Here is a 17,574-nt window from a genome sequence, read left to right as displayed (position 1 = left end):
GCTCTAATTTATAAAAAATCAAACCATTCTCCAATTGATAAATGATCAAAGGAGATGAACAGACAATTCTCAGATTATGAAATTGAAATTATATCCAGTCATATGAAAGAGTGTTCCAATCACTACTGATCAGAGAATTGCAAATTAAGAAAACTCTGAGATACCACTACACTCCTGTCAGATTGGATAAGATGACAGGAACAAATAATGATGAATGTTGGAGGGGATGTGGGAAAACTGGGACACTTATACATTGTTGGTGGAGTTGTGAAAGAATCCAACCATTCTGGGGAGTAATTTAGAACTATGTCCAAAAAGTTATCAAACTGTGCATTGCTTTGATCCAGCATTGCTGCTATTGGGCTTATATCCCAAAGAAATACTAAGAAGTGGAAAGGGACCTCTATGTGCCAAAATTTTTGTGGCAGCTCTTCTCATAGTGGCTAGAAATTGGAAGATGAATGGATGTCCATCAATTGGAGAATGGTTGGGTAAATTATGGTATATTACTGCTCTGTAAGAAATGACCAGCAGGAGGAATACAGAGAGGCTTGGAGAGACTTACATCAACTGATGCTGAGTGAAATGAATAGAACCAGAAGATTGCTGTTCACTTCAATGTTGTGTGAAGATGTATTCTGATGAAAGTGGATATCTTCAACATAAAGAAGATCCAACTCACTTCCAGTTGATCAATGATGGACAGAAACAACTACACCCAGAGAAGGAACACTGGGAAGTGAATGTAAATTGTTAGCACTACTGTCTATCTACCCATGTTACTTATATCTTCGGAATCTAATACTTAATGTGCAAAAAGAAAATGGTATTTACACACATATATTCTATCTAGGTTATATTGTAATACATGTAAAATGTATGGGATTGCCTGTCATCTAGGGGATGGAGTAGAGGAAGGGAGGGGATAATTTGTTAAAATGATTACAAGGGATAATGTTATAAAAAAAAAATTCCTCGTGCATATTTACTGTCAAAAAATTTATAATAAAGTGACTTTGTTTTCAATTAAAAAAAATAAAAAAGAAATAATTCACATCTTTAGCAAAGTTGCTGGATACAAAATAAATCCACATAAATCCTCAGCATTTTTATACATCACCAACAAAATGCAACTGCAAGAGATGCAAAGATAAATTCCATTCAAAACAACTGTTGAGAGTATAAAATATTTGGGAATCCATCTACCATAGGAAAGTCAGGAATTATATGAGCAAAATTACAAAACACTTGCCACAAAAATAAAGTCAGATGTAAACAATTTGAAAGACATTAAGTGCTCATGGAGAGGCCAAGCAAATATAATCAAGATGACAATACTCCCTAAACTAATTTATTTATTTAATGCTATACCAATCAGACTCCCAAGAAACTATTTTAATGACCTAGAAAAAATAACAATAAAATTCATATGGAAGAACAAAAGGTTGAGAATATTAAGGGAATTAATTAAAAAAAAGTCAGATGAAGGTGGTCTAGCTGTACCTGATCTAAAGCTATATTTAAAGCAGTAGTCACCAAAATCATTTAGTATTGCCTAAGAAATAGACAACTCAATCAATGGAACAGATTAGGTACACATGACAAAGTAGGCTACAACTATCGCAATCTAGTGTTTGACAAACTTTTGGGATAAGAATTCATTATTTGAAAAAAAAAACTGTTGGGAAAACTGGAAATTAGTATGGCAGAAATTAGATATTGATCCACACTTAACACCATATACCAAGATAAGATCAAAATGGGCCCATGATTTAGGCATAAAGACTGATATCATAAATAGATTAGAAGAACAGAGGATAATCTACCTCTCAGACCTGTGGAGGAGGAAGGAATTTATGACCAAAGTTGAACTAGAGATCATCATTTATCACAAAATATAATATTTTGATTACATCAAATTATAAAGTTTTTGTACAAACTAATGCAAACATGATTGGAAGGGAAATAACAAATTGGAAAAAACATTTTTTACAGTTTAATGTTCTGCTAAAGGCCTCATTTCCAAAATATATCGAGAACTGACTCTAATTTATAAGAAATCAAACTATTCTCCAATTGATAAATGGTCAAAGGATATGAACAGACAAATTTCAGATGAGGAAATCGAAACTATATCCACTCATATGAAAGTGTTCCAAATCACTACTGATCAGAGTAATGCAAAGTAAGATAACTCTGAGATACCACTATACTCCTGTCAGATTGGCTAAAATGACAGGAACAAATAATGATGAACGATCTAGGGGATGTGGGAAAACTGGGACACTGATGCATTTTTGGTGGAGTTGTGAAAGAATCCAGCCATTCTGGAGAGCAATTTGGAACTATGCCTGAAAAGTTATCAAACTGTGCATACCCTTTGATACAGCAGTGCTACTACTGGGCTTATATCCAAAAGAAATACTAAAAATGGGAAAGGGACCTGTATATGCCAAAATGTTTGTGGCAGCTCTTTTTGTAGTGGCTAGAAATTGGAAAATGAATGGATGCCCATCAATTGGAGAAAAGGTTGGGTAGATTATGGTATATGAATGTTATGGAATATCATTGCTCTGTAAGAAATGGCCAGCAGGATGAACACAGAGAGGTTTGGAGAGACTTACATGAACTGATGCTGAGTGAAATGCACAGAACCAGGAGATCACTATACACTTCAACAATACTGTATGAAAATCTATTCTGATTGAAGTGGATATCTTCAGTTTCCAGTTGACTAATGATGGACAGAAATAGATACACCCAGAGAAGGAACATTGGGAAAGGAATGTAAAATGTATGCACTATTGTCTTTCTATCCAGGTTACTTATACCTTTGGAATCCAATTCTTAATGTGCAACAAGAAATTTGGTTTTACACACATATATTGTATCTATATTATAATGTAACACATATAATATATATGGGATTGCCTGTCATCTAGGGAAGGGAGTAGAGGGAGGGAGGGAAAAATTTGGAAAAGTGAATACAAGGGATAATGTTGTAAAAAAGTACCCATGCATATGTAATGAAAAAAATTATAATTATAAAATTAAAAATAAAAAATAGGAAAAATTAAAATTAAAATTAAATAAAGTTTTAAAAAGCAAAGTAGTAATCATGATCTCAGAAAAAGTAAAAGAAAAATGCTAATTAAATGATATAGAAAAATTAATTTTTCTTCAATAGTATTTTATTATTTCAAATACATGTAAAAATAATTTTTAACATTCTTTTTGTAAGACTTTGAATTCTAAATTTCTCTCCTTCTTTGCCTCTGATCCTCCCTCCCAAACCAGCAACAAATCTGACATAGGTTAAGGATGTGTAATATTTTAAAACATAATTCCATATTTCTCATATTGTTAAAAAAAATCAAACCAAAAATGGGTGGGTGGGACAAGACAAAGAAAAACAAACAACAAAAAAGGTAAAAATACTATGCTTGCATCCATATTCAGTCTCCATAGCTCTTTTTCTGGAAACAAATGGCATTTTCTTTCCCAAATCTATTGGAATTTCTTTGAATCACCCTACTGTTGAGAAGAGCCCAGTCCATTGCAGTTGATCATCACATAATTTTATTGTTACTGTGTACACTGTTCTCTTGGTTATGTTCATTTCACACAACATCAGTTCATGTGATTTTTCCAGTCTTTTCTGAAGTCAGCCTACTAATCATTTCTTAGAGAACAATAACTTTACATAATATAACTTATTGAGCCATTCCCCAACTGATGGGTATCCATTCAATTCTGAGTTCCTTGTCACTACAAAAAGAGTTCTTATTAACATTTTTGCACATGCAGAATTTTTTTCTTCTTTTATGATCTCTTTGGAATACAGAATCAGTAATGAGACTGCTAAATCAAAAGGTATGCAGTAACTAATTTTTAAAATCAGTATCATTGACAATGAAGTAATATCAACAATAAAAATCTATGCACCAAATGTATGACATCTGAATATAAATTCAGAAAAATTAAATGAATTATACTAAGAAATATACAGTAAAACTATACTAGAATGGGAATTCAATTTCTCCTTCTCAGAACTAAATACATTGTGCCAAATGATAAATAAGAAAAAAGATAGGGAGATAAGTAGAATTGTGGTAAAGTTAACTATTATAGCTCTCTGGGAATTTGAATGATTATAAAAATAAATTAACATTTTTCTCAGATAACATGAAGGTTAATCTCTTGTTAGGTGTATTATTCTCAATTAAATTCAGAAAAACAGAAGTACAGAAATATCATGACCTTCCACATCACAGTTTTGATATATTGTGGATACATAAGAAATTAAATAGGCATTTTAGGTGTGTTTTGCAGAAACCATAGATGATACACAAAAATTATAAGATGACACATAAATGTTTAGAAACTCATGAATGCATAAAATATATGTAAAATATTGTATACAGTTAACATTTTATCTTTTGATACTATAATAATTCAGATTTCTCCTCTGGGAGAGCCAAAAAATGTATGTAATTTTTTCAGATCATGAAGACACCCTAAGTGCCATGATATTGAAGAGATAACTGTATCAAATGCAACTTTTTATATCACAAAGTGATAAAATAGCATTCAATAAAAAAACCTGTAGAGACAGAATGAAATTTAATTTAATCTAATCCCAAAAAATGATGGATGAAAAAATCATAAGTAGATATGATCTAGATCATACTAGATAAAAAAAAAAATCTATAATTTCATTAAAGACAATGATAACAGTGAAACATCATACCAAAGATTATGAAATACAGGCAAAACAGTATTTAGAGGAAACAATATATATCTAAATATTTACATGAATAAAATAGTAAAAGAGCAGAAAATGAATTGGACATGGGAATAAAAATATAGAGAAAGAGCAAACTATAAATCTTCCATTAAAAATCAAAGCGCATGCATTTTGTTTTCTTTTTAATCTTTTTTTCCTTTTTGTTCTGATTGTTCTTGTGCACTATAATAATTGTAGTGACATATGCATAGAAGAACTGCACATGTTTAACACACATTGGATTACTTGTCATCTAGGGCAGGGAGTGGGAGAAAGGGTGGAAGAAAAAATTTGGAAAACAAGATTTTGTATAAGTGAATATTGAAAACTATCTATCCATATGTTTTGAAAATAAAAAGCTTGAAAAAATAAATTCATCTTCAAAACAAAATGAAAGCAGAAATTCTGTAAATTGAAAATCACATTAACAAAATGGAAGGTAAGGAGTCCATAAACAAAACTAGAAATTGGTTTTATTGGGAATACTAATGAAAATAATAAATCATTTGTTAATTTAACTTAAAAACAAATAAGAAAATTAGTAACAATGAAAAAAAAATAATTCACCACCAATGATGATAAAACTACAGCTATTATTAAAAGACATTTTAACCAATAATTTTACAATATATCTAACAATCTAAGTGAAAGGGATAAATATTTATAAAAATATTAATTGTTCAGATTAATAGAAGAGGAAATACAACACTCTACCCTATCTTAGAAAAAGAAATTGAACAACCCATCTATGAGATCCCTAAGAAAAATAATTAGGGGAGGCAGACTTGCCCAAACTCTCTACCACATCCCTCCAAATAACTTTAAATAACGAATCTAATAAATATAGGGAATAAGAATCCATAAAAGAATGGAATTAAACTTTTTTTCCAGCAGAATCCAGCTTAACAGGAAAGGTCTATTGCATAAAAGTAGGAGAACAGAATAATCCTAAAACAGGCCATGCCAGCACAGGCCTGACCCTTAGCATAAGAAGAGCAGGCTGTGAAGTCTTTGAATCAGATGCAGTAGTTGTAGTTTTCAGATCTTTCAGGCCACAGATACATAGGAAAACTTAGAATGTCCTCAGGAAAGGTTTGTCTCAATAGGGTGAGAGGGTCTTGGGGAACCAGAAAACCAGGAGCAGGTTGTAGGAACCACTGAATGAGTAATAGAAGCAGTGTTGGCAATGGTGGCAGCAGTAACTATGGCTTCTTGACATTTCAGCCCACAGATGGTTAGGAGATTGAATAGCTGTTTGGTAGGAAGTCTCTTTACTAACACTGATGCTGGATTATGTTGCTTTTTTCAATTCAGTGCTGCAGCCCTAACTCATAGTTCCAGGGCAAGGAGGAACATTAGCATACTAGATTTTACAACCACAGTGGTTCTCCTCTCAATTCCAGAGCAGAAAAGATTGCTTATGATCACATAAAGATCACTTATGATCACTGTCAGGAGAGTAGTACACATTTCTCCTTAGATCATAACACATTGAGATAACCAAAAACAAATTCTGAGAAAGATCTTTTAATACAACAGTACAAAATCCCTGAAATTTGGGACATAGCACCCACAACTCCCAATGGAAATGGAGCACCACTTTAACAAAGAGTTAAAAGTAATCTCTTCATTCTCTATTTTATTCAAGTAAGCATCTAGAGATAGAAAATTCCTCCTGAGAATTGCTTTGGCTGTATCCCATAACTGTTGGCATATTGTCTCATTATTGTCATTCTCTTGGGTAAAAGGATTGATTATTTATATGACTTTATGTTATGTACACTTATTCTTTAGATTACTTAGTTTCCAATTAATTTAGGTCTTTTATTACATGAAATTTTTTAATTGCATCATGTTTTGAAAAGGATGCATCTACTGTTCTGCTTTTCTAAATTTGATTGAGTTTTTTTTTTTTTTGCCCCAATACATGGTAAATTTTTGTGTAGGTGTCATATATGTCTGAGAAAAAGTACATTCTTTTCTATCCCCATTAAAACTTCTACAAATATCTATTACAATTAACTTTTCTAAAATTTTATTCACCCCTTTTACTTCTTTCTTATTTATTTTGTGGTTAGATGAACTAGTTCTAATAAAAGGTAGTTGAGATCCCCCATAAGTATAGTTTGGGTATCTATTTCTTATTGCAATTCACTTAACTTCTCCTATAAGAATATGAATACCATACCATTTGGTATATATATGGTATCCCCTAGTAAGATATGGTTTCCTTCCTTATTACATTTATTTAGATCTATTTTTCTTTTACTTGATCTGAAATCATATAGAGGAATTGGGAATTCTATGTAGTTGTTCATAGTCCTCTCTCAGAGTTCTTTCGCTGGGTGTAGTTGGTTCAGTTCATTACTGCTCTATTGGAATTGATTTGGTTCATCTCATTGTTGAAGATGGCCACATCTGTCAGATTTAATCACCATATAGTATTGTTGTTGAAGTATACAACAATCTCCTGGTCCTGCTCATTTCACTCAGCACCAGTTCATGTAAGTCCCTCCAGGCCTTTCTGAAATCATCCTGTAGGTCATTTCTTACAGAACATAGTATTCCATAATATTCATATACCACAATTTATTCAGCCATTCTCCAGTTGATGGGCATCTACTCAGTTTCCAGTTTCTGGCCACTACAAAGAGGGCTGCCACAAACATTCTTGCACATACATGTCCCTTTCCCTTCTTTAAGATTTTTTTTTGGGGGGGATATAAGCCCAATAGTAGCACTGCTGGGTCAAAGGATATGCACAGTTTGATAACTTTTTGAGCATAGTTCCAAATTGCTCTCCAGAATGGATGTATTCACAGTTCCACCAACAATGTATCACTGTCCCTGTTTTCCCACATCCTCTCCAACATTCCGCATTATCTTTCCCTGTCATTTTAGCCAATCTGACAGGTGGGTAGTGGTACCTTAGAGTTTAGATTATGGGTTTCTTTTGAAAACAGATTAAGATAAATAGGAGAAACAGCCTTTCCCAATAAAGGTTGTGGTAACAGTGGTAAGGAGGAAACAATTCAGTATTAACTGACAACCTAAGAATAATAAAATCACTCTTCTGATCAGAACAGCATACCATTCACTAAGAGTAAATGATTCAACCTAATGACATTTTGGGAGATAGGATGTTCTAGTGAAAATAACATTTAGAATAAGAAGGTCTGGTTTGGAATAAACCAGTAATAAAGATTTACTTTATATTGAATCTCCTATAGTTTGGACAACTCTTCCTACAGATATTATAACGTATAAAATAAAAAATAAAAAAAAATAAAAAAATGGAGAAATCCAAAAGTTCTTAAATTAAAAATTTATAAACGTATTTAAAGTAAATTAATGTATTCCTGTATAATTAATTCTCTTTGTTGTGTTAATTATTTAAAATCATTATTCTGGGAAGAAGCCCATGATCCAAAATATGAAGAAAGAACAATGACAACATTCTAGCTCTTTATTCTAGAATCATACGCACAATGTTTAGACTGATTGTATCAAATTCTTGGAGGTTTTGTGGTTTTGTGGTTCTACGAACAATTCTATTTTCCTCTTCTCAATCTCCTATAAATAAATCAACCAGGAATTATAGATAGGTAGATAGATAGATAGATAGATAGATAGATAGATAGATAGATAGATAGATATTGATAAAATACAGAGGGAAATTATATTGTTGATTTGCTAAACAAGTTATAATCTTGTGGAGAAAATGAATACAAACATTTCTCATGTATTTATATCATTTACAAATGTAGTGGCTATTTCCTGGATATAAGATGTAATGTAGTTATTGTTTATCCCTTTCCGTGTAACAGCCATATGTGTCCATACTTCATTTAAATCTCTCAAAGCAGAGTTATAATGTATTGTATAAGTGAAATGAAAATAAAGTCTTTATTATGATGTTTTCTGCTAACAGTAATGATAATGTGTTTTTTGCTCATTTGTTACAGAAATCCTGATTGCCTTAATGCTCTGAATCTTGGCATATTGACTTGTGTTTCAATTTATTCTTAAATTTAAACATTAAAAATAAACAAAAATCTGTTTTTGGTTCTTGAATAAAAATCATGGTAATGGTAATGGTAATTAGGAAAAAACTCTAGTTTTCTTATTATAGTGATACATAAACATTGTAATGAGATTGTTGGCTCCCAAATTAAATGTAATAAGCTCAGTCAGCAGAAGATATTTTTCCTGTAGATATAGATTTGTTCAGCTACATAAAGCTTGAACCACGCAATGCTTCCAATGATTTCTTAAATTTTTATCACTTAGAGAACATTTAATTCAAGTACTGATAAATGTTTCCCACCCTACCTTAATTTGGGCCCAAAGATTTCTCTTAAATTCTATATCACTAATCACTGAATTGAATAAAAATGGAAAAGAGGCAGGGATTGACTGGTGGGTTAGGAGCTAATAAGGTTTATTGGGGAATTCATGGCATGTGAGTTTAGAATATTTCAGATTATAAGGATTGTAAAAAAAAAAAAAAATTCCAAAAAAATGTTCATTACAGAAATGTGGAAGTATAGAAAGGAAAAAAAGAGTACTTGATTTGGAATGAGGTCTTTGTTGCAAAGTTTATTTTTTCACATTGTATGTAAACAAAAACTTTAATATCTTTTAAAAAAAAAATAGTTATTCTCTTTCTTCCTCTCCTGCTTCCTCATTGACAAAGCAAACCATTTGATATGAATTATGTATATATATATATATTATATATATATATATATACAGTCATACAAAACATTTTTGTAATAGCATGTTCTAAAAGAAAACAGATCAAAAATGAAAGGAAAAAGAAAAAGAAAAGTTTTTTTTTTTTTTTTTTTTTTTTTTAATCTTGATATAAATTCAATTCCACCCATTTCTTTTCAAGAGGTGAATGGCATTTTTCATCATGAATTCTTTCGAATTGTCTTGGATCACAGTGTATCTAAAGATAGTTAAACCATTCAGAGTTGATAATTGTTGGTATTGCTGTCACTGTGTAAAATGTTCTCTAATTCTGCTAATTTCACTTTGCATCAATTCACATAAATCTTTTCAGATTTTTTTTTTTTCTGAAAGCATTCTGCTCATTATTTCTTATAGAAGTGTTTGTCATCACAATCATACCACACTTTGTTCAGTCACTTCCCAATTGATGTGCATCCCTTCAATCTCCAACTCTTTGCCATCAAAAAGAACTTCTATAAATATCTTTGAACATATAGGTCATTATCTTTTTCCTTTTTTTTTTTTTTTCTCTTTGGAGTACAGACCTAGTGGCCTAATTGTTAAATCAAAAGATATGCACAGTTTTATAGCCCTTTAGGGTTAGTTCTACTTTGTCCTACTAGATGATTAGATTAGTTCCCAATTTTAACAGTGCATCACTGTCCCTATTTTTATGCAATTCTTTCCACATTTGTCATTTTCCTTTACTATCCTGTTAGTCAATCTGTTAAGTGTGAAGTGATACTTCAGAATTATTTTGATTTGCATTTTTCTAATGAATACTAATTTTGATGCCTCCCTTTTTTTCTCTCTCTAAATGTTCCCTTTTATAAATCTCATTCCTACTAATCTACACACTTTGTCTTCCTATTAATCTAAACACTCTTTTTTACCCCATCTTATCCTATGAACCTTTCCCTCTCTCTTTATTCCTTTCCCAATAATCTACACACCTTGCCCCACTATTATAAATCTATACATCCTTCTGTACCCTAACTTATTTTATTCCCTCCCCTCATATTCTTTATGGTGTGTGTCTATACAAAAATATATATATATAATATACACATATACATATATATATATACATATACATATATATGTGTGTATATATATATATATACATATACATATATATGTGTGTGTGTATATATATATGTATATATATATATATATATATAGCCCATCCCCAAAGGTAGTAGGTTTTCAGAACTGTCAGTCTCCCTCCCTCATCTATGGCCTCATTGTTGGTTCTTCCTCTGCATCTTCTTTGTATTACATCACTTTTTTTTTTTTTACCTTTCCCTAGAAAGTTTTGCTTTTTTAAAGTCAGTGATACTCAATTCTGCTCTAATCTTTCTTTTGAACTAATTACTGATGTCAAGCTTCAACATAGAGTGTATATTTCCATATTAAAAAACATAAATTGTCCATATTGAGTCCCTTGAAATTAATCTTTGATGTATGTTATTACATGTTAAATTTTCTATTAAAACAAAACCTAAAATTATTATAAAGCAGAAGTCATAAAACCATTTGGTACTGGCTAAGAAATAGATTTGTAGATAAGTGCAATAGATTAGATACACACAACACAACAAACAAGGCCTGTAGTAATCTAGTATTTAATAAGCTTCCAAATTTTAGCCTCTGGAATAAGAGCTCTCTATTTGATAAAAATTGCTGGAAAACTGGAAAATAATGTGAGAATCTACATTTCACATTCTGTACCAAAATAAGGTTGAATTGGCTACTTGATGTGGGCATAAAGAATGATACCATAATTAATCTTTAGAGAAGGGAGGACTTTATGAACATAGAAGAACTAGAAAACATTAAGAAAAGCAAAATAGACAAATTTGATTACATTAAATTAAAACCGTTTTGAACAAACAAAACCAACAAGAACATGATTAAAAGGAAAAGTACAGGACTTTGGCCAAGATGGCAGCGTGGAGGCAGACAACTGCTTGAGCTCTTGTTTTCTCTCAGAATTTACTTCATGACAAGCCTCTGACTTAATGCTTGACCCAGAAAGAAATCCACAAATAATCACCAAGAGAAGACATACTTGAAAGTCGCCAGAAAAGGTCTGTGTTTGCTCGGGGGAGGGTCAATCAGACTGGGCGCAGACTGAGGGCAGGCAGCCAGAGCAAGACAGGCAGCTCACACAGCTCAGACCGGAGGGGGAGGGGTGTGATCTCTGCCGTTTCTGTGAAAGGGCTTTTGCCCCAGTGTGGATGCTCCGTCTTGGCAGCAAGCCAGGAGCAGCAGAGAGGGTGTAAACACCGGAGGTGAAGAATAAAACCCCTGAAAGCCAGTGTCTCTCAGAGCCCGGCCACCCCCAACCCCCACCTGGACTGACTCAGTGCATTCTCGGAGCCTCAGAGCACAGACTCAGTACAGTCATTGCTGTTCTGTTAGTGGCTCTTTGTTGCCCTACCCCCAGTCTGTAGAGGAAGCCCATTAATACCATCCAGCCCCATCCCCCGCAAAACAGACCAATTGTTTCTCTTGTCAGTTTGTTTTCTTTGATTCCTGCTCTGACAAAATGAACAAAAAATTCAAAAGTGCTCTAACCATTGACAGCTTCTGTGTGGAGAGGGAGCACACTAGGAACAGACTGTCCCCAGATGTATCCCCTGGGAGGGATATAAGCTGCTCCTCAATACAAAAGAACCTCATAGAGGAAATCAAAAAGGCTCTCACAAGAGAGCTGGAAGAGAAATGGGAAAAGGAAAGGGAAGCTTGGCAAGAGAGCCTGGAGAAGTCATCCCATGCATTCAAAGACAGAGTGGATAAAGAAATCAAATCATTGAGAAACAAGATTAGTGAGCTGGCAAAGGTAAACAACTCCAAGGAAAACAGGATTAGTGAGCTGGAAAAGGTAAACAACTCCAAGGAAAATAGGATTAGTGAGCTGGAAAAAGAAATCAGCTCTCTAAAAAATAAAATGGATAAAATGGAAAAAAATTCCATAGAAGATAAAAACTCAATTGGACAATTACAAAGAGATATAAAAAAAGTGAGTGAGGAAAATACATCATTGAAAATGAGACTGGAACAAGTAGAAATGAATGACTCAAGGAGAAACCAAGAGGTAGTCAAGCAAAACCAGAGAAATGAAACAATTGAAAAGAATGTCAAGTACCTTACCAGAAAGACAACAGACCTGAAAAACAGATGCAGGAGAGACAATTTGAGAATAATTGGACTCCCTGAAAAATGGGAGGAAAAAAAGAGCTTGGACACCATTTTCGAGGAAATTATCAAAGAGAACTGCCCAGACATTCTGGAAACAGAGGGTAAAATAGACATTGAAAAAATTCATCGATCACCTACTGAAAGGGACCCTAAAATCAAAACGCCAAGAAATATAGTGGCCAAGTTCAAGAACCATCAGACAAAGGAAAAGATATTGGAAGTTGCTAGAAAGAAGCAATTCAGATATGGAGGATCCACAATAAGGATAATCCAGGATCTAGCAGCGTCCACATTAAAAGAACGCAGGGCCTGGAACATGATATTCCAAAAGGCTAAGGAACTTGGTATGCAGCCAAGAATAACTTACCCAGCAAGAATGAGCATCGTTTTCCAGGGAAGAAGATGGACATTTAACGAAATAAATGAATTCCATCTATTTTTGATGAAAAAACCAGACGTACATAAAAGGTTTGATCTTCAAATACAGAACTCAAGAGATTTCTAAAAAGGTAAAAAGAAATCTTGAGAACTATACTTCTGTCAAAAAAATATGTAAAGAACATATGTACAATTTGTCTTAGAAACTAGAGGTGGAAAGGAGATTATATCATAAAAATGTGTAAAGTGGTGGTACTACATCTCATGAAGAGGCAAAGGTAACCTATTCTATCTGAGAGAAAGAAAGGAGGGAGATGAACATAGCGTGTATCAATAGACATATTCGATTTATGGTGAAACTTCTTCCACTTCATTGAAAAGTGAAAGGGAAGGAGTAAGCTAAGGGGAAGGGAGTACAGTAATTTCGAGGAAAAGGGGTAAAATAAGGGGAGGATCTTTAAGGTGGGGGAGGGATACTAAAAAGGGAGGGCTGTGAAAAGCAAGTGGTGTTTACCAGTTTAATACTGGATAGGAGGGTAAAAGGGAAGGACAGGGGAAAAGCATAAGCAGGGGTTAATAGGATGGCAAGCAATATAGAATTAGTCCTTGTAACCATAAATGTGAATGGCGCAAACTGCCTCATAAAGAGGAAGCAGTTAGCAGACTGGATTAAAAGTCAGAATTCTACTATATGTTGTTTACAGGAAACACACCTGAAACAAGGTGAGACATTCAAACTAAAAGTAAAAGGGTGGAGCAGAATCTATTATGCTTCAGGCAAAGCCAAAAAAGCAGGGGTAGCCATCCTCACCTCAGATCAAGCAAAAACAAAAATTGATCTAATTAAAAGAGATAAGGAAGGGCATTATATCCTGCTAAAGGGCAGCATCAATAATGAAGCAGTATCAATATTAAACATATATGCACCAAGTGGTGCAGCATCTAAATTCTCAAAAGAGAAATTAAGAGAGCTGCAAGAGGAAATAGATAGCAAAACTATAATAGTGGGAGATCTCAACCTTGCACTCTCAGAATTAGATAAATCAAACCACAAAATAAATAAGAAAGAAGTCAAAGAGTTAAATAGAATACTAGAAAAGTTTGATATGATAGATCTTTGGTGAAAGCTAAATGGAGACAGAAAGGAGTATACTTTCTTCTCAGCAGTTCATGGAACCTATACAAAAATTGATCATATACTAGGGCATAAAAACCTCAAAATCAAATGCAGTAAGGCAGAAATAGTAAATGCATCCTTTTCAGACCATAATGCAATCAAAATAACATTTAATAAAAAGCCAGGGGAAAATAGACCAAAAAATAATTGGAAACTAAATACTCTTATACTAAAGAGTGATTGGGTAAAACAGCAAATCATAGACATAATTAATAACTTCACCCAAGAAAATGACAATAATGAGACATCATACCAAAATGTGTGGGATACAGCCAAAGCAGTAATAAGGGGAAGTTTTATATCTCTACAGGCCTACTTGCATAAAATAGAGAAAGAAAGGGCCAACAAATTGGGCTTACAACTAAAATTGCTAGAAAAGGAACAAATTAAAAACCCCCAGACAAACACAAAACTTGAAATTCAAAAAATAAAAGATGAGCTTAATAAAATTGAAAGTAAAAAAACTATTGAATTAATTAATAAAACTAAGAGTTGGTTTTATGAAAAAACCAACAAAATAGACAAACCCTTAGTAAACCTGATTAAAAAAAGGAAAGAGAAAAAGCAAATTGATAGTCTTGAAAATGAAAAGGGTGAACTCACCACTAATGAAGAGGAAATTAGAACAATAGTTAGGAGCTACTTTGCTCAACTTTATGCCTATAAATTCGATAACTTAAATGAAATGGAAGAATACCTTCAAAAATATAGCTTGCCCAGATTAACAGAGGAAGAAGTAAGTAGTCTAAATAGTCCCATCTCACAAAAAGAAATAGACCAAGCTATTAGCCAATTTCCTAAGAAAAAGTCCCCAGGACCAGATGGATTTACAGTGAATTCTACCAAACATTTAAAGAACAACTAACTCCAATGCTATGTAAACTATTTGAAAAAATAGGGATTGAAGGAGTCCTACCAAATTCCTTCTATGACACAGACATGGTACTGATACCTAAACCAGGTAGATCGAAAACTGAGAAAGAAAACTATAGACCAATTTCCTTAATGAATATTGATGCTAAAATCTTAAATAAGATATTAGCAAATAGACTTCAGAAAATCATCCTCAGGATAATACACTATGACCAAGTGGGACTTATACCAGGAATGCAGGGCTGGTATGATCATCTCAATAGATGCAGAAAAGGCATTTGATAAAATCCAACATCCATTCCTACTAAAAATGCTTGAGAGTATAGGAATAAATGGACTATTCCTTAAAATAATAAGGAGCATATATTTAAAACCTTCAGTAAATATCATATGTAATGGTGATAAACTAGAACCTTTCCCTGTAAGATCAGGAGTGAAACAAGGTTGCCCACTATCACCATTACTATTCAATATAGTACTAGAAACTCTAGCCTCGGCAATAAGAGCCAAGAAAGATATTCAAGGAATTAGAGTAGGAAATGAAGAAATCAAATTGTCACTTTTTGCAGATGACATGATGGTATACTTAGAGAACCCCAAAGACTCTGCTAAAAAGCTATTAGAAATAATTCAGAATTTTAGCAATGTGGCAGGATAAAAAATAAATCCACATAAATCCTCAGGATTTTTATATATTACCAACACAATCCAACAGCAAGAGATAACAAAGAGAAATTCCATCCAAAATAACAGTCGATAGTATAAAATATTTGGGAATATATCTACCAAAGGAGAGTCAGAAATTATATGAGCAAAATTACAAAACACTTGCCACAAAAATAAAGTCAGATTTAAATAATTGGAAAGACATTCAGTGTTCTTGGATAGGTCGAGTGAATATAATAAAGATGACAATACTCCCCAAACTAATCTATTTATTTAGTGCTATACCAATCAGACTCCCAAGAAACTATTTTAATGACCTAGAAAAAATAACAACAAAATTCATATGGAAGAATAAAAGGTCGAGAATTGCAAGGGAACTAATGAAAAAAAAGTCAGAGGAAGGTGGTCTAAGTGTACCTGATTTAAAGCTATATTATAAAGCAACAGTCACCAAAACCATTTGGTATTGGCTAAGAAATAGACTAGTTGATCAGTGGCATAGGTTAGGTTCACAGGGCAAGATAGTGAATAAAAATAGCAATCTAATCTTTGACAAAGCCAAAGATCTCAAATTTTGGGATAAGAATTCATTATTTGATAAAAACTGCTGGGAAAACTGGAAATTAGTATGGCAGAAACTAGGCATGGACTCACATTTAACACCACATACTAAGATTAGATCAAAATGGGTCCAAGATTTAGGCATAAAGAACATGGGATGGTTTACCTCTCAGACTTGTGAAGAAGGAAGGAGTTTGTGTCCAAGGGAGAACTAGAGACCATTATTGATCACAAAATAGAACATTTTGATTACACCAAATTAAAAAGTTTCTGCACAAACAAAACTAATGCAAACAAGATTAGAAGGGAAGTAACAAATTGGGAAAAAATTTTTACAGTTAAAGGTTCTGATAAAGGTCTCATCTCCAAAATATACAGAGAATTGACTTTAATTTATAAGAAATTAAGCCATTCTCCAATTGATAAATGGTCAAAGGATATGAACAGACATTTTGGAGAGCAATCTGGAATTATGCCCAAAAAGTTATCAAAATTTGCATACCCTTTGACCCAGCCATACTACTACTGGGCTTATACCCCAAGAAACTACTAAAGAAGGGAAAGGGACCTGTATGTGCCAATATGTTTGTGGCAGCCCTTTTCATAGTGGCTAGAAGCTGGAAGATGAATGGATGTCCATCAATTGGAGAATGGTTGGGTAAATTATGGTATATGAATGTTATGGAATATTATTGTTCTATAAGAAATGACCAACAGGAGGAATACAGAGAGGCTTGGAGAGACTTACATCAACTGATGCTGAGCGAAACGAGCAGAATCAGAAGATCATTATACACTTCAACAATGATACTGTACGAGGATGTATGCTGATGGAAGTGGATTTCTTCAACATAGAGAAGAGCTAATCCAATTCCAATTGATTTATGATGGACAGAACCAGCTACATCCAGAAAAGGAACACTGGGAAATGAATGTAAACTGTTATTTTTACCTTCTGAATGCAATTCTTCCTGTGCAACAAAAAATTCGGTTCTACACACATATATTGTATCTGGAATATACTGTAATATATTTAACATATATAAGACTGCTTGCCATCTGGGGGAGGGGGTTGGGGGAGGAAGGGAAAAAAATCTGAATAGAAGTAAGTGAAAGGGATAATGTTGTAAAAAATTACACATTCATATCTACTGTCAAAAAATGTTATAATTATAAAATAAAATTAAAATTA

Source organism: Sminthopsis crassicaudata, chromosome 1 (genome assembly GCF_048593235.1).
Source record: "Sminthopsis crassicaudata isolate SCR6 chromosome 1, ASM4859323v1, whole genome shotgun sequence".
NCBI classification, from domain to species: Eukaryota; Metazoa; Chordata; class Mammalia; order Dasyuromorphia; family Dasyuridae; genus Sminthopsis; species Sminthopsis crassicaudata.
The sequence above is the reverse complement of the archived record's forward strand: the minus strand, read 5'-3'. Positions refer to the sequence as shown.